This window comes from Fukomys damarensis, unplaced genomic scaffold (assembly GCF_012274545.1).
Source record: "Fukomys damarensis isolate Sample0158 unplaced genomic scaffold, DMR_v1.0_HiC HiC_scaffold_19, whole genome shotgun sequence".
NCBI lineage: Eukaryota > Metazoa > Chordata > Mammalia > Rodentia > Bathyergidae > Fukomys > Fukomys damarensis.
Genome location: NW_022900931.1, coordinates 14,945,310 through 14,968,510, shown reverse-complemented (window position 1 = coordinate 14,968,510; position 23,201 = coordinate 14,945,310). Strand labels below are relative to the sequence as shown.

The 23,201-nt window shown below is 36.7% G+C and overlaps 1 long non-coding RNA gene across 1 annotated transcript; it reads right to left on the bottom strand.

Annotated features, from left to right (window-relative positions):
- Window positions 1–297: 297 nt before the first annotated feature.
- LOC117286956 lies at window positions 298–21,896 on the bottom strand. Its single transcript, XR_004518144.1, has 4 exons — window positions 21,770–21,896; window positions 17,407–17,478; window positions 16,043–16,144; window positions 298–495 (listed from the first exon to the last, which is right to left on the bottom strand). It is a non-coding gene; the product is annotated as an uncharacterized LOC117286956 (long non-coding RNA).
- Window positions 21,897–23,201: the final 1,305 nt, after the last annotated feature.

The following is a 23,201-nucleotide window of genomic DNA, read 5'->3' as shown; positions in this document are numbered from 1 at the left end:
AATTGCTCTAAAAGCACTCTAAATAAACCTGAATAGATCTAAAAACATCCAAATAACATGCTGCTAGATAGGGATTTAGAAAGCCAAGGTTACTCCAAGTTATCCCGTCTTGGAGTAGATGAATTTCTAACTCTGGGCTTCAGTTTTCACACCTGGTAAGAGATTTGATCAAATAATCTTTAAGAAAACACAATTCTACTGCTTTAAAACTCTGTCAGCCTCCATGGCATACGTACATTTTAGAGATCAAATATACAATTGGGATCTGAGCACTTCAAAGAGGCTTCAGGTGAGTTGCTTCTTTCTTTGGAGAACAGATTTATTTCTCTTCAGAGTACTTCATTGCTGAGTTTTGTTTTACTCTCTTTTGTGACGTGAATGACTCGCAGAACCTGAAGGTGTTACCATGCGGAGGGGGTGAATTTCCTTTCAGTCCTTCTCAGGTCCCAGAGGCACTACCCATCTCCAGCTCATCCAATCAATAGCCAGTTACAGCTGAGGAGAAACAGTGAGTAAAAATTACAGAATCGATCTGTCCTAACCCGCTTGGGCCATCATTCACTCTCTGCACTTCCGAGGTTGTGAGGGGACCACTCAGGTTAATGGAAACACAGTGGCAGCTCTGAACCTGTGTCTTCTCATTTCTCCTCTTCTGCCCCACAGTGAATGCATAGGTCTAAGAGAGTCAGAAAAGCCAGGCGAATCACAATGGATATTCTCATCCAGACACCTTTCAAAATTCGCCACCACTAATAAAGACATCTACTTACCGACCAGGGGAGAGGGAAGATAATTTGGGAAACTGAGACAGAATTTCATCCCACCCAGAGAAATATTGTGGTATAATAGTTAAATATAATTAATCAAACATGTGTAAGCTGAGATCAAAATTGTTTTTAAATGATTACTTGTGGTTTTGATGCACTTGAATATTACTTGTGTTTAAATGATCTTCTTAGGAAAGCTGTGGTTAAGTTCAAACTGTTATACTTTCTAATGATTTTCTGAGGTTCCTTTGCAGGTTTTTTTACAAATACTAAACTCTCTAATACCACAGAGTTCTGTAAGTCAAGTTAAATTCTAATTAATCCATTTCATAATGTTGAACAAGTAATTTAGCCTTTTCCTTAAAGTTAAGTGGTTGTGTAGGCTCTATACTCTTTTCTGGATATAAAATTATTAATCTGTGATTATTTTATTTGAATTTCAAAGGAAAGTTTCATACAATAGTTATTTGCAAGCTTAGGCACAATACAACCTCAATTAATTCCACATTGGTTTGAGGCCTGGAATTCAAAAGAGTGGAGTGAAATTTAAAATTATTTTTAGTTTTCTTGTTCTAAAGCAGGAAACATTTGTTTTTTAAATAAAAAAAAACATTATTAATAGTTATAAAAAGGAAACTGCAGAGTTCATAGAATTTCCTTTTGAATTTGAAACAGAATCTGACCAAAGTAGTCATTTGAGCTTCAACTGAATGAGATAAAAGGGAAAGAATAACAAAAAATGGAGGTGGAGAATAAAATACAAGTCAGCACATGTTAAAATCAGTTCATTTTAGCCTCATTTTCAGCTGAGGCCACCCGATAGTTGATGTTCACATCCTAAAGCAAAGTCAGAGACAATTATGCAAAAGGAGGGTTAGAGAAAGGAATAAAATCGGTAGTATGTTGTTGAAACAGAGATTTTATTAGAGAATGCTATCTGAAATGGAGGGTGATACCTCTCACTCTACACTGGAATTGAAACTTGGAGCAGTGCTTAGCTTAATGTTTCCCTTGTAAACACTGGATTTTCTGCTTCCCACTTAAGAAATCTGAAGCGGGGCAGGTTGTCCTTCTAGCATGTCTGAGCAGCAGAGAGATTAGCAGCTACTTGCCCCAGGTAGTAAGGCGAAAGCTGTGAGTATTTTCTGAGGATTGCAGTTAGGCAAGAGGAAAATATTTGACTTGAACTTGTCTCTAATGCTGCACTAAAGGATTCCTTGGAAAAGAGAGATGCTCCTTTCTGGGTAGCAGAATATTGGATTTACTTAGGACTAAGAATGTGATTATAAACCATAAATTGGTGCATTTAAATTAATAAAGGAACTGACAGCAAATTATCATAAGCTACGGTGGATACAAGATGCATCCTTTTGCGAAAGAATCAACAAGACAGGTACCAAGTTCAGCCATGCCACTTTCAACCTTATCCTTGAAGCATTCCTCTTTCGCATCCAACTCTGTCCTTCCAAAAGTGCAAAACAACAGACAGAAAGATGACAAACAGGAAGAGAGAGAAGTACAGACACGAGGCATAAAGGCAAGGGACTCAATCGTACACTTTTCTCCATGAAACGCCAGATTCAAAAGAGGAAGTTAAAGGATAGGAAAAGCTTTTCATTTGATAACATTCAAAATTCTGGATATTGCAAAGTCGTGAGTATATTAAATATAGAACTGGGACAGTTCATATAACCTTATGGTAACTAGAAAACTTAAATTTCTTCTGAAATTGGATTCAGGGCAGCAGAAGAACTGACCTCTGGGAATATTTTTAATAGTTGATATATATCAGGGAAGGTCAGACACAAAAATCACCCTTTTATCAGCACCTTAACAAATCAAAAGTTTGCTGTTTACATTATGTGTCCCAGAGGATTGCCAGCCGTTCTGCTATTTTTAGTCACCCAAGGGTTTCACATGTTTGTTCATCTTCATTTACCAGGGCGGAATACAGGACACATCACACCATATGGTTTAAGGTAATAAAAGTACTTTCCACACAGGTTTCATAGGTTGAGGCAAGTAACAAGTTGCTTCTAACTTCATAGGTGGAAGATAGTTTTTCCTATCATGTGTTTAGGGAGGAGAAAGCCTAAATTATTTTTGAAGAGTGGTAAGAGTAACACTTCATTAAGTTAAGGCATGAGGCAAAAAGTCACACCATGAGATGCTATTTTTTTCGTATCTGGTACAGATTTTCCCTGTCATTAGCCCTTAAGCAGCAAAGTTTAACAGCTTTTCATATGGCATTTATGCTGTATTAGATGTTGTAAGTAATTTAAGGTGATTTGAATTACATAATATACATATGTATAGATTACATGGAAATACTAAGGCATTTTATATACTGTGCTTGATTATGCATAGGTTTTAGCGCCCTTCTGGGAGCCAATCCACTAATCATCCAAAGATGCTAGGATAAACATTTCACACACACACACACACACACACACATGCACACATTCTCTCTCTCAGTATCATTTATGGTCACGTAATTGTCATTACATGATACGCCCTACTGATATTTCAAAATAATTTTGTATTACATGTTTAATTTATGTGATCCTAGAAGGAAGAGTTGCTTAAATGCTGAAAAAATGCAATTAAGCTTGTCCACCAAAATGACAAAAAGCCTAAATATGATTTTTTGGCTTTGTTTGAATTGCATCATTTCCTCTTTTGTATTTTTGCGTACTCTTGAATAATCCCAAGTCCCATGGTTTTAATGAAGTGTGATGCAATGCTTTCCCAAACTACATCTTTTGACTTGATTCCTCCCAGACTCATTTTCAAGGCCTGCTCTGGTATGGTTATGTAGATGTCCCACACCCATCTCAAAGTTTATGTGGCTCATATTGACTTTGAATCTTTGTATTGCACACAGTACTTTTTTCTCTCATTTTCTCAGTTTTGTAATGACAATACCAAACTTCCTTAAAATTATTTTTGATCTTTTTATTTTCATTACTTCCTTTCCTTTAATCTCTATCTTCAAGCTTTGTTCATTTTACTCTCTAAAATATGTCCCAGCTCTAACCACCACTTTCCTTCTGTAAAATTATTACATATGCCTGAGTCAATATTATTTCTCCTCTGGACTTCAATTTCTCCTTTTTTTTCATTGATTTTTTTTTAGGATATTATGAGCTAATTGGAAATTTGAAGTAGGTTGGCTGCACTGAGTATGTATAACATTCAGGTAGGGCATAAGGTGACGAGACAGCTTCAAACACATACTAATTTTGCTCTCTTCCACATATACAAAAACATAGTAGTTCTCCCACTGGTTTGGACATTTTAAAGTATAATAACCCCTGGTAACTCCACTAAGTATTATAACCCCTCCAAACTCCCTTCATATGCTGCCACTGATGATAGTAAGTGTGTGGTAATTCTACTTTTCACAATATGTGAAGATTTGTCTGCTCGTCTACTTTCCTCATTTGTTATTAGATCCTAAAAGATAAGAAATAAAAAGTATATTTTGTTTTATTTTTTTTCTATCTTTGAAGTTCTATGCATAAAAGAATGCATGGTAAATAATACAGGATTGGTAAATTCTTGTTAATGTTCTAGGAGTTTTCAAGACCTAGAAGCAACATTTAACACTTGTTGCAGCTTGACACTCCATGTTAAAAAAAAAAAAAAAAAAGCTCAATCTACTCAATGTACCAAAAAAAGTCCTTCCAAGTAACACGATTTTTTTAGTTTACAAGGAAATATTACCACCTTTGAGAGTTATACATATGAAAAGAGCAACATCTTAACTACAGAGGGAATCACATTCCTTAAGAACTATGTGGAATCTAATTTTACCATTAAATAATTAAAAAAACCAAGAAAATACGGATTCCAGCTTATTGGTGTCATCTGTTAACAATCTTAACATTTATCAGTGGTTCCAAATGAATTTTTGAATTTGACTCAGCTAGAGTCAACAGAAGAAATTCAACATATCTGCTGTAATACTTTTTATATTTGTTTTATTCCATTAAAAATCAATATTTTCTTTCTTAATTTTGAGACTTGAACTATATAAATATTTGGTGCATGTGCATTTGTGTGTGCGTGTGTGTGTGTGGGCTGGTGCAAGGTTACTTTCCTTATTTTTTGAAAGCAAGCGATTTGGTTATAAGGCAAGAGAAAGAATGTGGATCATTCAGCGAATACAATGATAAAAAGCACATATCAGCAGAGGGTCAGTAGCATCATTTATTGAATTGAAGAATAGAATTTTTATCAATGTTTCTTGTCCCAGAGTGGCAATTCAGGAGTAAATCATAGCACTGATTATAGTCTATAAAAAGATTTCGGAGTCTTCTAATGGAGGTAATTATTTTTTCCTGGTTCTTCTGTGTAACAGAATTCAGACATACTGATTTCCAGTCATATTAACTTAGAAATAATATATGTTCAGTTAAGTTATGGCTCTTGATCATGTCACTTGAAGTCTACACCATCAATTACAGAGTATTGGAAAGATTTTCCTGCTGTTATAAAATTCAATATCATATTATAGGAAAATATATTTTGTTTTCATTGAAGATAAGTTATAGCATTTGAAACAAATAATATGTCTTAATTCCTTCATAATATACTCTGGGATCATAGGAAATAAGAAATGTCCTATGACCTTGGATTATTAAGAAAGGTTGCCTGAATATATCTTTTTATCTTTTCTTATTCTATGGGGGTACTTTATACTTTAGGCCTTTTTAAATCTAAGGTTTACCTGAAAAACAAGTAGTCTCCTAAATATGCACAATTGACCTCAAACTCCCATGTAGCTGATTACTGTATGTAAAAGTGGTTAACTCCAGTTCCTAAAAGCACTATTGCTAGAAAAAATAAAATGAAAAATAAATGGATACAAGAGAGCCGAAGAAAATATCCTTACCTTGAGATAAGTAACAACCAGTCGAAAGATTTTTCTTTCCTGTCAACCTCCAAAGCATTGTGAGGGCACAGCCTTGACTAGGAAGTAGCTTTAAGGTGATGCAGATTCTTAAAAACACTTTTTGAACATCAAATGTCATTGAAATGCTTGATAATAAATCATAGCACTTAATATTTAATATTATGAATCAAAGGATGGCGAATCATGAGGAAATTAAATTGTCCAATATCGTTGACTGAAAGATGATCTTGAAGCTAGACAATTCGAATATATGTTTGCTCTAAATTTCTATTTTCAAATACCATTCATATAAAAGAGCTAGTCTCTGTGAGGAAGGTCATTTTAGACAAAATATTGAAATATAATATACATTATCATCAAGCCATTTGCTTTTGCAATTGGAATAAATTAGATCCGTGGTGAACAGATATAAAACCTAAACTTAGGAAAGTTTACGTAACATGTATTTCCTACTTCTTTTCCAATTCAAGCTCAGTATGCAGTGAGATTTTGTTAAGTGCAGATCCAGAACAAATGACAAACCATGCTGAAATTGGAAAATAAATGCTCTTTAACGATAATATATACTCCTCCTAAGAGACAGACTTTTCAGCCCAGCTTTGTAAGTGATGTCTAAGGCACACAATAGAGAGGGGGCAGGAAGGGCACGGGAAAGACATGTTCAGTTGTCTCACAAGAATTGAATTGTACTTACAAGCTAGCTTCTTGTGAATGATTAATGAAGTAGGAGAAAGAAACATAGAAAGAAAAAAGAAGAAGAAAAGGGAAAATCCTCCTGCCTTCCTCAGACAGAAGAAAGACAAAAAACAGTATCCCTTGTCCAAACCAGTGTTACTTAAAAATCTCAGCACTGAAGTCAGACTCAAAGACACCAGCGTTTATTTATTTATAGTATTTCAGTATGTATTTAAATCACTTTTCTTCTGTTTTGAATTTGAGAGAAATTGCTTTCAGATGAAGGAAAAACATTCTCTCACCCTGACTGAAATATCAAACTCCTCTTGATGTTATTTTCCCCTACTGAAATTAGAGGAATTTTACAAAGTTTTGTTGCAACACTGGAAATTTAGATTTGAAAATTCAACACCACAGATGTAATCACAGCCAGACACTAATTAAGCATTGGGCCAAATTTGGTACTAGAAATGAGTATGCATATTAGTGACTTCAGTGGGAGGAGTGTGTGTGTTTTCAAGGACACACTTTGGTCAAACATTTATTGAAGAATCCAGGAAGAAAATGTTTCTAACCAAATGGAGGTTTATATTCAGCACCGTTTACTTACTTGTAAACCTGTTCTTTTTTATTTAGATTAATTGTGGTAAAGATGTAGTCATTTGCTTTTATTTCCTTTGTTCACGAAATGACAAAAATATTCATTTTCAACATTTTTGCTATCATGTAAAAGGGGAGACACAAAAGGGTCACACAGTCCTCACCCATAAAAGGTTCCATTTTAAAGTTTTTAGTATTTCTTCGGCTGTCTAAGGGGAGAGAGAGGAATACCTGTGGGAAGGTTTGCACATCTACAATTTCCTTGGGAAATCACCCTTAGCAAAGTTGCTCCATGTACTTAGAGAATGTGTTGTTTTTACTCCAGTGATTTTAAATTTAATTCAATATCCGGTGGCATAAGCAATACATTTTAAGCTTATTTGTGTCTGGATTCAATTTAGAAGGGTCTAAATGCTTCCATCTTGCGTCTTCTCTCACAGAAATGTTTCATCTGTATATGGAACCATTCATTGGCCCCAAAGCTGAGTCAGGTGAAGCCTTCTGAAGGAGGTGAACAGCTAGGGTTATCGCCTAATCCAAATAGGAACTGTCATTAATGAACTTCAGCAACTTTCCTCATTCCTGTAAGCCTCATTGCCTTTGGTTATAAAACAGAGATAATATTAATTTTCATCAGTACTGTCTGAACCAAAACAGTGATGAGAAAAGACTAGAAATACACAAAGTACCTAGATTAGTGTCGAGCATATATTTTTCAACTATTTTTTATTTTTCTTGTTTTGTTTCCTTTAATGTTCTATTTTCCCTTATCTTCTTCCTTATTTCTCCATGGAGGATGACTGAGGATCCAGAGAATATACAATTTGCCTATTTGCATGCTACTTTGTGAATTTTAATGCAAACATCACAACTAAAATATCATTGTCATAGTCTAACATTTTTGATTATACAACGTCAAGTGATTTTTGGGTATTCTAACGAGCAACATACACAAATCAAGTTGCTCCACATTTAAGATTTCTTTGGTATGTCAGGATTTTTACTGTCTTGTAAACAGTGAGTTCACAGTTAAAGCTTTTCCATGTATTTTCAAGTTCTCAATGAGAGATTAGTAGTCTTTGAGGACTCCCTGCATCTCTGAGCATTAGATAATTTGCTCTTTTTTGAGTTCCTAGGTAAAGTTGCTATTAGAGCATCAAGGATCCCATGGTAAGAGTGAGTAGAGGTCCCAGTCATATCCAAAACAAAGGACAAGGTGGGCCACTTTGGTGCTGGGATTACTGGGTATTGGAAGGCTTTCAGTTGGCGAAGGACAGGGCCCTCTCTTCTTCTGCAGGATGCAGTATTGATCAGTTAGCTTCGGTGCTCTGTTCCTCTTTCCCCTTCTGTTCCCGATAATTCTTTCATACTCAGTGTCACAAATGTCATCCTGCTATATGCTGTTCGGCTGGGGAAGAGAGCATGGGCTTTACTCCTTCTCCAATTCAGCACTCCTAGAGGGTGAAGCCAACATTTAAAGGCAGTAGTCACTGTACACTTGGATCTAGTCATCTATCCTGCATATTCCCACAAAGTGACCAGCTCTGCTCTGCTATCACAATTTTGTAAGGTAAAAATTAAAGTCATCCAGACTTAGCAATTTCTCAAGAGACTTAATTTGTAAATTTATGTTCCAAAAAGACCACATATCAGACAGAGAAAAATGTGGCAAATTAGATATTCTGTATCATAATTTAGATACGCTTATTATAACCAGTAAGTGCATTTAAAAATAATTTAGGTTATACTCAATGTGCTCATGACTTTGTGCTATTTTAAAATAATTATTTCCTCTTTGGAAAGACAAAGTAGAAAAGCTCCCGTGGTGTACACACAAAAAAAAATGGTTCTGTTCTGTTAAGGTGAAATGTAAAATTGTGTTAATTACCAGCAAGTATCAATTAAGCTATTGTTCATTGGATCTTACCTCTAACTTTTTCACACCATGTTTATAATATCAGTTATTTTCTGTTAATGTTATAACGCTGGTGATTCAGAAAGATGAAAGCCAGTGCCTGGCTCTATCCCTAAATGTCAACCGTTTAAGTGGTTTGACTTTTATTTTCTATTTACTTTGGTCAGTGTAAATTTCTATGGGTTTTGCTGGTTGGGGGAAAGGGGATTTGAGGATCTGTAGTTCTTGGTTATTAATATTTGACTTTGTTAGTGCTATCTATTTACTATATGACTTGTGAAGAAAAAAAAAAAGAAGAAATCAGATATTCGTTCACAACCCTTAAAATGCACAGGGAGTGTGACCAGACATTGAGCCTACAATCTCTATATATGGCTGCTGTCTTCGTTATTGTATTTAAGTCACAATGGCCTTTGATCTTTCATATATTTCACTTTTCCTACTGCAGAGCATGTTTGGGAAATCAGGAACTGGTAGGATTTTTCTCAGCATATGAAGCCCAGAATATTTAGCTTTTTATTTAAAAATGTCACAAAGTATCAAAAGCATGGCCAACATCATTGCAGCTTTCTGTGTAGGATCGCGCTAAGCATTAGGCCACTGTAAGACGCGGTGCCTGTGAATGTCTATGGTACCGTCCTCTGGGCTCAGGATAAAGTCTAAACATCCCCTGCACTGAGCCCAGTTCGGCCAGTGAGCACCGCAGAGAAGAACTCAGAGCGAAGTGAACGGGGTGTGCGAACATGTATTATTCATAGTGGCGGTGCTGTCCTACCACAGAGATCTAATTTAACTACCCGGCCTTGGCCCAGGAGGAAGCACAGTGCGGCACACCCAAGCACAGCCCTTGGGGCTCCCCTGTGGCTCCTCCGCCACTCCATAGCTCCGTTTTACTTGATTACTCCCAATTACCAGTGTACTTGCAAGGAAATCAGGCTAATTCGTGGGGTCTAACAAATGAAAAGAATTTAGTTCTTGTTCTGAATGGTTGTGTATTTATTAATTTCCAGTATCTCTATGCACACACACACACACAGACACACAAATCAAAGCACATACTTTCTGTCTCAAAGTGTCTAACACTCCGAGAATTAGTCTGAGTGTTTAACTGCGTTGCAGGGCTTTTTAGAGTTTTGGGCTTCTTAGTCAAACAAGTTCGGCAGTATTCCTAGGTGGGTTAATAGGATCCCCACAAATATTCCCACCAAATCTCCAGGCTTATTCTTTAGTGGCAGTAGGCACAAGATAACATGTGTTCGACGGACCAAGCCCTGAATTTTAATGGGTCAGTTCGGATGGGTGACTTAGAACAGCTGTCCTGACTCCCACTGGGTGGTCCCCGCGTGGCGGTTAGCATGGTATCATGGACACTGCGATGAGCAGTTCTTTTTTTTTTTTCAGCTTTAATTGAGTTTATTGGTACATTTTAGGGATACAGTACAGTTACATTCATTGCTGGGATCATGTACCTCTACATGGCAAGTCTTGGTTCTCATTTTTTCCCCTTACCTCTTAATGTTCAACCCATTCAAAGCTTGTCCCCTCCAATCATGATAAGGTGACTATAAATTCAAAGGCACACGTGAGGAAAAAGTATGCGTGTAGATTGAACACTGTTCTATAGAAATGGAGCCTGTGCCTGACTAGACCCGAAAATAGATGCTGAAAAGAAACCTTCAGATAAATCTGTCACGGTTTTTCAATTCCCAGTAGCCTGTTGTCCTTGTGGTTCTTCTTGTGAGAGTTGTTGGGGGTACTTCATCAAACCTTTGATGATATACTCCTGGTTCCCATGAGTAGTCTGCCTTTATTTTTTTAAATCTCTTTTTATGAGTACCTGTTTGCATACGTAATTATTACATTCACATGGGGATTTAGCACATGTACATAAGGCATCTTAATTCTTTTTAGGTCACCTTTCCTGCTGTTCCCCTCCCTCCATTGCTGTTCCCTTCCAGTTTACAAAAGATCTATTGCCTTGTTTCTTACTTTCAATCTTGTATTTCACTCTTTAATTCGTGCACACTTTGGGTTTCTCAAACCAGAGAAACCATTGCCTTGTGTGGTGTTCAGACAGAGTCATTACAAAGGAAGTAAAAACATCCTCACTCTAGCCCAGCTGCTATCATTTCTGTATTTATTCCATTCAAGAAGAACTTTGGCAATTCCAAGTTTTCTTTTTCAGCATATGCAATTAAGGGAAGAGAAGGGTTTACTCATGGGGGCGTGGTAAAGAGGGAGTCCTTCATGGACATCCAATGTCCATCCACTGTTTGGACATTTAGATTAGATAACAATAATATAACCAGGATGGCTTGGGTCTAAAATGTCCCCCAGGTTCTCTTGCGTGTGGAGGGTGACCGGCTCATGCAGGTGCTGTCCCCCTCAGAGGATTCACCCACTAATGAGTTTAAGAGCTAAATGTGCTGATAGGAGGTGGGACGTGATGTCACAAATATCCATTTTTGCCTCATTTTAGTGCAGATTATATTTTGGGTTTGACATATGTAAGTTTTAAAACTTAATATATGTATAGATATTAATCACAAAGGTTGCCACTGAGGTTTGGGAGCCTCTTGTATCGTACTGCACTGGTCAGGCAGCTTATGGGACTCTTTCTCATTTTCCTGTTCTTCGGGTTCCAAAATCCGCAAATTCCAGGTTTACCACAAAAAATAAACCACGTGAACTGATCATTGATAACCTCCTAAACTGTTTTATAGGCGCAAAGACTTCTGGAGTTTTTCCACCAGTGAACTCTTTTAGTACTGCTTGCAAAGTTATCTGGCCCAAATCATGTCCCACCCACACCCCCAGACCCCCTGTAGGCAAGGAGTGGGTCGCAAGCTTCCTGTTACCTCTTTCCCATGACTGGGTACATATAAGCAGTGTGGTTTGTTCTGATATTTTCAAACATTACCCTTAAGAGCCATTTTGACTTTCTAAACAGAAGACTCTGTTCTTCACATAATTTCTGTATTACCTACAAATTTCAATTAGAAAAACTTTAAATATTTTGTACAAATATTTTAGCAAGTAAAGTCTGATTTAATGAGAGGCTTGCTGTTTGTGCTTCAGTGAATAAATGAGACTTGCTTGTAATTATCAGCGTTCTTTTTTCAGATCTAATCTGTTACGTTAAAATCCATGACAACACTGGGTATTTTAAAATAATTTTCCAATTAATTGCATAGTTCCAAATAATAGATCATGAAGTGTGAATTAGTCAAAATTCCAAATCAATTTTAATTTCTTATAATAGTATTTTTACTTATTTCAGTCGTTGAGGATTAGCTGCTGTATGAAGATGTCATTTTTCATTCTGCGTGCTGCTCAACCACAGAATTTCCAAAATTTTAGCAGTTTTTCCAGAATGTCCTGTGGCAAAGCGTTAGACCCACATGGTGTATCACAAGCAACTAACTTGGGATCACATAAATTTGTGAATCTTCAGTGCTGAAGCTATAATACTTCCAAGACTCTTTTGATAATAATACAATTTCAACAAACCAGAACTTTTAGCACCTGCATCTGTCATCCCACATAAAAACCTTTGGGAAGATAGTTTTGAAGACTGATTTCAAACTCCTTGCTCCTGCGTTCCAGGTTTGCTGGCTCCGGAACTTGTCAGATAGCTCACACTTTTTCAAACTGAGTCTTTTCATTGTTTCCTACACCACTGACAGCTCTGCTTCCCCGGGCACACCCCCGTGTGGCAGTGTTTGCAGCTGAGACTCAGTGAGTGCTCTCCCCCGTCCCCCCTCCACATCCTGCTCTTCCTTCAGCACTTAGGTGATGCTGTCCTGGGTTCTGCGCCTTTCCTCAAACCTCTAAGTTTTTCTTACTACTTTCCTTGCACTGCCAGTCCTTGACTTATTCTATTTTTAATCCACTCTTCTCCCTTCTCAGCTCTGCTCTACATTGGAAGATCATCACACTCTTAGCTTGCAAATCCTTTTCTCCAGGCTTCTGGTTTTCCAGCCAAATGAGTCCTGTGAATGGCTGGAGGGGCAGGAATAAAGGCATTTCAGCATTTCCCTTTTTTTTCCTAGAAACGTATTTTCTCCAAAGCTTCTGCTTCTCTGAGATAGGCCCACTGTGCATCAGCTCCCTTGAGTAGCTTTGGCCTCTTCCTTCGGGCAGCATGAGCAAGTTTTTTCCTCTAAACATCAAGCTAACAATAGTGGCATCTTGCAATGTTTAATTGTTTTAGTTTTGGTTTTGCACATATTCAATCATAAGCCTCTGTATGAAATCTCTTCCATTTATAGACTCTCAGCAATGTTTATTTTCTCTATTAGGCCTTCATTGATATGCCACACAAGCATTTTCTTAATTGCTATTAACTAACTGTCATAAGATTCTCCTGAAGTTTTAAATTGTGTATTGTCAGTTCCTTCATATTACAGTATTTCGATATCACATTGCTAGAAACAGAGGCTTACATATAATCAAAAGTTCACGTGGAGAGTGATGCTTTGGGAGGTTTGTAAAAAGAACAGCTGATAATTGTTACCACATTTTGTGATGTGACATGAAAACATGGCCAAAACTCCTGTCACTAACTCTGGTAACTCTTTCAGCTCTTTGAGTTGGAGTGTAGAATGTCCCTGGTCTTTTGTATTCTTATTATCATCAACTTATCTTCCTTCCTATGCTATAAACCCCTATCTTCCTTCAATTCACTGCTCACCTATCCCTTCAGGAAACTGGTTAATAGGTGAACTCTCTTTTGAAGTTACCTTTGAAGAGCGCAAGAGATAGTCTCTCTTTTCATTGAACTATTTCCAACGATGTTGGCTCATTTCTCCCACTTGGCGAGTAGGCAGCTGTGTGGCTCGTATCTGGATGTCCTCCAAAGGCCTCATGCATTCTGAGGTGGTACTGTTTTGGAGGTGGCTGAATAGAGTCTGTGATTGATTCGTGGTACAATGCTAGGATTGAGGTTGTGTGTGGCTACTAAACCAGTCCACTGATTGGTTCGGCACAGCCCTAATCCCAGGAGCCTAGATATAATATAAGGGAAAGAAAGGGACTTATAGGGTCCCTTGCTCCCTTGTTGCTTTTGCTGCCTCTGCCTGTCTGCCAGGCCACTCTGCCTTGGAGCCAGCCGATTATGAACTGAAACCTTTACAGACAGTGAGCTAAATAAACCTTTCCTCCCTTCACTTTGGGTGTCGGGTGTTATGTTGCAGCAATGAGAAAAGTAACGAAGGCACCAGCATTATTCAATGGAAGTTTGTTCTTTTCTGTGCAATGCAAAGAGTATAAACACAAGATGAAGAAAAGCTCACAATGAAAACGACAACCATAATCATCACTTTTAGAACCACAGTTCCCCAGAGGGACAAAAATCAATGAAAATATAACCCTTCTAGGTGTTTATTTGTATATGTAATTTCCACGAGTTTTCTCCAAAGTTGAATTTTTCAACCTCTCTTGGCCTCATTGGTGAAGGAGTTAGTTTTTTAGTGAAAACTATTTTCCTTCTTTTTAGAACATCTTTCTGGTGAAAGACTTAATATAAAATCAACTTGCTCCGTTTTTGAGAAGCCTCTGAATTATTGAATTATTCAGCGGACACGAGCAGACAGATTTCTGTTAGTCGCCACTAGGTGGCAGCAGCAATGCGAAAGCCCCGCTGGCCATAACTGTCAGTTTGCAAAGTTGCAGAGAAGTCTTTGTGTGCGTGTGCCCGCGTTTGTGTTTCGCTTTATTGTACTGATTTGCCTTATGCGGGGGTAAAAAAGGGAAAGCTTTAATTGCTTATCATAGGCAAGCAAAGGAACCTACATTTTCGTTTCTGTTGGACCGAAAATCTTTTGTTATTAGAGGCCTCACATGGACTTCAGTGCCTTCCACACTATTCAAACTAGTTCCGGATCTTTTCGGGACTGCGGAAAAGCAACAGGGCATAGTAATACTGGAGTAGCGCATACAGGACATACAGATGTAAAGTGGAATAGGAAAAGTCAATAATAATAATAACAATAAAAGTAATGCTATTTTTTCAGGGTGAAAGCATGCATTTTCTAAATTAATCTCCATAATATACGTACAACACAAAATAGTATAAATGGTAAAGACCCTGACAAATGAGTTTAATTAAACTAAATTTTGTTTAAAATACCTGATGACTTTTTCTAGAGGAAAAAATATAAATAGATTTAAAAATAAAAATCCGTTTATATAGGAGTATAAATATATATAAAATATAAATAAGCCAGGAGTGGTGGCACAGGCGTGTAACCTCCGCATTCTTAGAAACTGAGGCAGGAGAATCACAAGTTTGAGCCCAGCCTGGTCAGTTTAACAACTTAGTAAGATACTGTCACAAGTTTTAAAGAGGGATTTTGGCAGGCTGGAATTGTAGCTCAGTACTAGATTCAATCCCTAGTAGCACCAAAAAAAAAAAAGAAAAAAAAAGAAAAAAAAAAGAAAGAAAGAAAGAAAAAGAAAAAAAGAAAAGAAAGAAAGAAAAGTAAAAAAACAGTATATAACTTATTTTATGTAACATATACTTTATATACTTTGTTTCAATTTTTCAAGAGAGAGTGTTTTGGAAATTGTTGACACTGTCTCCTGAGGATCTAACTGGAGCTGTCTTACACACACACACACACACACACACACACACACACACACATACAAATGCTACGTGCTTTAGTCCTGAGACGAGGATAAGCCTCTTTATTCAACCTCTACATGGAAGTGGACAGAAGGGGCCGTGGAAATGTGAATCGTTCCACCTTTAAACAAAGACTATACTATAACGGGTTCAATGGGATGTTTCATTCCCACTGTGTCCGTAGGATACATACACAGCAACATGAGATAAATGTGAGAATAGATGGAGGCGCTGAAAATGTGAGTTCCTGCCCAAACCATTCAATAACTGTGGTTCCTAATTTCTTCTTGACCAATGATACTCTGTGGGCAGTATAGCTTCATGAGACCCCAACAAAAACTTTAAAATTCCAAGTAGTTCCACAAGCTTCTTTTTAACAAGAATCCAAATGGATCTGAGGATATGCCAGATTATGGCCAACAGCTCAGATATCTTTCAGCACAGCACATCTGATGCTATTCCCTTGCCAACGCCAAAGAGTCAGGTTGATCCTTGTCCCCTAATGTTCAGGAGGAAAAAATAAAATACTGGCTGCTCACCCCTTGTCCGTGGGACACTTAAGTGCCTTATTCCTCAATGTGTCTTTCAATGGTATAAATAATCTTTGTGCATTCTGGAAATCCCTCCATTCTTACCATTTCCTAAAGAGTAAAACAGAGATAAGAGATATAAAAAACAATAACAGTGAGGACTATTGGTTAGACATGGATGGCTAAGTAAAATGTCAGACTTTATTTATTATTTATTTATTTATTTATTTTTTTTGGTACTGGGGATCGAACTTCGGTCCTTGCGCTTGTGAGGCAGGCAGTGGAACTACTGAGCTAAATACCCGGCCCCTAAAATGTCAGACTTTAACTTCGTCAAGATTTATATTATACCAAGTAGAAAGTAAACCCTGTCCAGGCTGTCATTTTGTTTATTTTTTTTTGTAAATTTCAAAATGTCTTTGCTACATGGAGGTGACTGAAAGAACTTCGAAATTCCCATGTATTGCTTCGATGCACAGAACGAAGCTGTATGCCAAACGTGTCATTCGCAACTTGGTTACAAATTGCTTAGTAAATATTTTCCAACCTACATATTATTAGAAATATATTTCATTAATATTCAACTATGTAAGGTTTTTAATATTGAAATGAAGTGCCCTCCTATTAATGTGAAAATGTGAAGGTTTAAGAGGGGCAGAGGCAACAGCACGGTTAGCGGCTTTGAAATGGCACCTAAGAACCATGGAAAAACAGGTGATTTTCACCATGGTTATGAACCCACAGGGGTTCTCATTACTTTGTATAGAGATTCCTCAGTCCTTAATGAAGACTGCAATGCGTGTAAGCAGCAGGACATACTTGTGATACCTATGCTACTTAAGGCAAAGTTGAATTAGCATGGTGGGAAGACCTAGTGAGATAGAAACTAACCCAAATTAGTCCAAACCTTTAAAACTATATGGAAATGAAAATAAGAAAATATTTTGAGAAAGATGGACTTACTTCCTTTCTTCTTTCACATCTAGTTTTCTTATATACATTTGAAAAATCAAAGATTAAAAAATAAAAGCATCTTATTAAGAAAAATAGACTAAATTATTCGGTCTAGTGGATACAGAAGAATCCTAGGTACTGTACTTCCGGCCTTAATTTATAACCTGATGTGGAAGAGAGAAAAGATAACACACACTTTAAGCACACATAACTGTAAAGACTGCCTTGAAGCAATAGACATGGTTTTTGCAGTAGTTCAAGAGAATTTAATGGCATAAATCACTGTATTGGGGGAGAGTCACGTATTTTAAATCTTGTAAAACTCTAGAAATATTCTCCAATAGATTTTCAATAAAAGTGTTAATGAATCAAGGGACTGAAGGGTGTAGGAGGTTACTTCAGGGATAAAAGGTTCTTACCTCCGAGAATCAAGTGCACAGTTCACTGATGTCAAGCCATACTGACAGTTCTCCAGGATTCTCAGTGTAGGTCTGCACGAAAGAATACAAGTGAGCTGCACTGACTAAAATTTTAAGCTTTAAAAATTATAACAGCCATTGCTATAATGGAGCAAACATACAACTTCAAAAAATCTCAGCTATATAGATAGTTTCAGTAAGAGTAACAAATGCATTGTACTTGATCGATAGCTGGCCTTATTGAAATAAAAATCAAGAGATGATTTTAGACAGAAATATTTAAGCCCTGATATTGATTTTTAGGCACCACAGTCTTGGTGAGGCATGTACCCTGCACTGGTCTTTGTACAAGAATATGTTAGTTTTCTTGGTCTTGCAGCTTTACAAATATAGCAAAGGCATTTGTTGAGAAAGATAAAGTCCACAGTTAAACCTTCACTTCATTGTGAATTTACTTTTTAAATAAACTGTCAGTGATATGTCCTGCGTTTAAACACATATCCCCATTTCCTTTTACATAGCCATAACAAGGGTTATTAAATGCAATTTTTCTCTAGTGTGGTTTTCTAATAAAGGTTCAATTAGGTGGTTACTTTAAATATAAAACATTAGGTCACACTAGAGATCCAGTGAATCAGAACGCTCAAAGTAGGTGTCTGAAAAAATATATTCAACACATGTGTCACGGTATATTTATATTCAAAGAAGTTTGAAAGGTATCAATTCAGGGAACAGTTGGACAGAGTTTAGTATGTTCTCCTTATGTTCTACGCTGTTTTTATTTCGTCCAATTGCTAGTAGTTAATGTGCCTTATTTTGGTGATTCAATATCCATCTTACTTCCCAGGTTCTTATAATCAAAATTGTATATGAAATTAACATGCCTTGCCTCTTCTTTATATGGATATGAAGTGCTCAGAACTTCTCACCCAAGTTTGACTTTCCAAAAAATATGAGAAGTCACATAGTATCAGCTTTGTGGGTTTCTATTAGCACAAATTGTTCTCATGCATCTAAGGCCACCTCACAAGGTACAGTGCTCTATTTGAACTTGTTCTGAGAATGGTCAATTTGGCCACCATGAAAGCTTGAATTAACCCAAATTCAGTCATGATGGAAATGTACAATACACAGCCACTGTAGAAGATGATGTGAAAATTCCCTAAAAAAAAAAAAAAGGATCATCCAGTAATGCATGCATTCCTCCTTCTGGGTACATATCAAACAAATCAAGATCTTTTATTTTTTATTTATTTTTATTAAGTTTATTGCTACATTTCAGGTATGCAATAGAGTTACGTTCTTCATTGAGATCTTGTACCTTTACATGATGTATCTTGGTTATTTCTGCGCCATTCCTCAGCCTTCCCTTCACTCCCCTCCACCCATCCCTATTTGCAAAGACTTTGTTTCCATGCTTTTTCCTTTTCTCGTATTTTTCTTTCCCCTTCTTACCTTTCCCCGATGCCTCTCACTTCCCCTACTCCTTTAGACCTTTTCTTCCTATTACACAATATCAATTATACATTTTGATCCTTATTTACTCCTTTAGTATTTCACACCAGAGAAACTATTCAGTATTTACACATGTGTGTGTTATTAATTTCACTTGAGTATGGCCTCAATGTGCATCCACTTGGCTAAAAATTACTCTAGTTTCTCATTATTGATAGCTGAGTAGTACTCCATTTTATTAAAAAAAAAAACCAACAAAAAAACACATCTTCTTTATCCAGTCTCCAGCTGATGAAGAATTGGGCTGTTTCCAGGTTTTAGCTATTAAAAACTGTGCTGCTACAAATGTGGGTGAGCATATGTCACTGTGGCATGATCCTTCTAATTCTATTGGGAAGATAACCAGCAGAGAAGTAGCTGGGTCAAATGGGACTTCTAATCCTAGTTGTTTGAGGTATCTCCATATTGATTTCCACAGTGGTTACACCAGTCTGCACTCCCACCAACAATGGAGAAGCGTTCCCATCTCTCCACAACATTTGTTATTGGTCAATTTCAAGATACCAGCCATTCTCTCCTGGGTGAGGTGGAATCTCAGTGTTATTTTCATTTGCATCTCTAGAATGACCAGCAGTGTTCAACGTTTTTCATATGTTTATTTGCTCCTTTTATTTATTTGTCTGAGAAATGTCTTTTCATTTCAGATGCCCATTTTTTAAATTGGGTCTTTATATTTGTGGGGGTCTGACTTTTTAGAGTTCATTATATAATCTAGATAGAAGACCTTTGTCTGAGGAACAGCTGGTAAATTTTTTTCCCACATTGTAGGTTGTCTTTTAGCTCTGTTGGTGATTTCTCTTACAGTGCAGAGCTTTTTAAAAATATGAGATCACAGTTGTTGATTCTTTGTGCTAATACCTATGCTACTGAGGATTTGTTCATAAAGGTTTTTCCTATGCCAATACTTTCAAGAGTTCTACCTAACTTATCTTCCAGCAATTTTAGTCTTTCTGTTTTGATACTTAGATGTTTAATCCACTTGGATTTTAGTTTAGTGCATGATGAAAGATAAGGGTCTAGTTTTAATCTTTGCCAAGTTGAAATCCAGTTTTTCCAACACCATTTATTAAAGAGGCCATCTTTCCTCTAGTGAGGATGGTTGGCTCCTTTGTCAAAGATGAGGTAGCTGAGTACATCTGTATTTGTTTCTGCATTTTTTAATCTGATCCACAGATCCTCAAGTCTGTTTCTTTGACAGTACCATACTGTTTTTATCACAATGGATTTGTAGTATAGTTTCAAGTTGGGTATTGTGATATCCCCTGCCTAGAATGGCTTTTGCTATTCTAGGTGTCTTCTGGCTCCAAATTAATTTTTGGATTGCTTTCTCTAGCTCTGTGAAATATACTATTGGAATTTCAATAGGGATTACATTGAATCTGTGTGAGAGTTTTGGAAGTGTGGCCATTTTCACTATGTTGATTCTTCCTACCCAGGAATAAGGGATGTCTGTTTTCTTATATCCTCTTCAATCTCTTTTTTCAGAGTGTTGTAGTTCTCAATGTAGAGATCTTTTTCTTCCTTTGTTAGGTTAATTCCTAGATATTCCATTTTTTGGAAGCTATTGTTAAAGGGATTGTTTCCCTAATTTCACTCTCAGTAAGGCGGTTATTTGTGTACAACAAAGATATTGATTTCTGAGTTTACCTTGTATCCAGCTACTCTACTGAATCTGTCAACTAAGTCTAGAAATCTTTAGGCAGAGCTTTTTGAATCTTCTATGTAGAGTATCATACTGTCAGCAAATAATGACAGTTTAACTTCTTCCTTTCCTATCTTTAATGCTTTTATTTATTTCTCTTGTCTAATTGCTGTGGCTAATGTTTCAAAACTATATTGAACAGGAGTGGTGATAATGGACATCTTTGTGTTGCTCCTGATTTTGGCATGAAGGTTTTAAGTTTTTGACCATTTAATATCATGTTGGCTATTGGCTTTTCATAGATAGCCTTTATCAAGTTGAGATAAAGACTATCCATTTTTTTGCAGTTTTTTTTTCTTGTTTTTTTTGTTTTTGTACTGGGGATCAAACTTGGGTCCTTGCACTTTCAAGGCAGGCAGTGGAACCACTGAGCTAAATCCCTGGCCCTTTCTGCAGGGTTTTTATCATGAATTGGTGTTGAAATTTTCAAATACTTTTTCTGCATCTATTGAGATGATCATATGTTTTTTGTCTTTGACTCTGTTAATATAGTGTATTACATTATTGATTTATGTATGTTAAACCATCCTTGCATCCCTGGGACAAATCTGACTTGGTCAGGGTGTATGATCTTCTTGATGACCCTCTGTATTCTGTTTTCCAGTACCTTATTGAGGATTTTAGCATCTGTGTTCATTAGGGAGACTGGCCTGTAGTTTGTTTTATTTTTTTTGGCTGAGACTTTCCCTGGTTTTGGATTCAAAGTCACACTTGCTTCCAGGAATGAATTTGGAAGTATTGCTTCCCTTTCAATTTCATTGAAAAGTCTAAAGAGCAGTGGAAATAGTTTTTCTCTAATACCTTGTAGAATTCAGAAGTGAAGCCATCAGGACCTGGGCTTTTCTTTGTTGGTAAATTTTTAATTATGTTTTCAATTTCACTGATTGTAATTGGGGGGTGTTTAGAATTTTTATATCTTCTTCGTTCAAACTTGGTAATTTATATGTATCTAGAAATCTGTCCACACCCATGTACTTACATCAGTTTTCACTTTAGCCATGCCCACCAACAGATACAGAAAATAAACATATATGATGGCTGATCAAAACATATGCTGCATGCTTAAAGGGAAACATTTATTACAGTCAAAGACGCATTGCCATTCATCTCCTTCAAAATACTCTCTTTACTTTGAAGCACACTTACCCCACCGTTCTTGCCACTTTCGGAAGCAGCTCTAGAAGTCCTCTTTCCGGAGTGATTTTAGGAGGAGTGATTATCCTAAAGTAATATCCTTGTGAGAGACAGGTTTGGAAAAACATCACATCATGTCCTTATCCACGTTATTCATTGGATCTGTCATCACGGCTACTTCCGGCTTTTCCTAAATCCAAATGACTGTTCCACATTGTAATCTCTTCACGACATCTAGGCAGGTATGAAAAAGCAACCAAAGACATCCACCAAGGAAGACTTCCAGAACTGCTGCAGAAAGCAGCAAGAGCGATAGGAAAAGCGTGTTGAGAGTGAAGGGGAGGATTTGAGTAGGATTCGTGGCCATGCATATTGTACTGCAATATTTTTTAGCTTAAACATTCACTATGGGTTTTTTTAAAAACCATGAACATGCAAGGGAATTTTATTCACCCTTAAAAATAAGGAAATCCTGCCATTTGTGACAATATGAATTAACATAGCAGACCTTATACTAACTTAAATGAGTCAGTAAGAGATCAAATACTATACAATTCCTTCAGTTATATTTCTAAAATAGTCATACTCAAAAAGCAGAAAATAGATTGAGGACTTGCAGAAGCCAGGGGAGGCAGATATAGAGAATTTTTGCTAAGCATAGCTTTAAAGTTTTAGTTATGCAAGATAGATTCTAGAGACCCACTCTCCATTACAGAACCGGCAGATAAGAATGTCATATTGGGCACTGTACAGTACGGCTAAAAGAAAGAACTCATGTGAAGTGTTCTTACAAGTACTCAGACAGACACACACACAAATACACAGAAACACCCACACTGTGAAATGACACAAAGAAATTGTTGGAGGCGATGAATATGTTTAAAACCCTGAATTTAGTGATGGTATCCTATAGATGTTCAAGCTCATCTAAACTTATACGTTTAGTAAGTGGAATTTTGTAATACATGATTGGGATAATTATACTCCAATAAAGCTGACAGAATTTAGTACCACAGCTCTCTGGCTCTGTTATTTAAGTGTTTTCTGTGTATGACTACAGTCACCTGTTATTCCGAATAAGTATTCCTTCCTGTGGGAAAAGGATATATTAATGTTCTCCTGTGGTTAGTTCAGATATTTCCTTCACTGAGAAGAAAAAGCATTAATGCTTCTTTTTTGTGCATGTAGTGACAACTACCTCAAGGCTTTCTTACACTAAATACAGGCCCATTGGAAGTGCTTTGTTCATGATCTTTCCTTTAAAAATGAAAATAACTTCTGTTCATTTTTACTGTGTCAAATTTTTCAATTATAGGTTTTATAGGAAAATTGAAACATTTTATGTCACATGTCATAGTCACAAATTTTATGGAGTGTGTGTCTCTCTTAATTACTACGTGTACCGAAGTTGCTTTTTTTTTTTTTTTTTTTTTTTTTTTTTTTC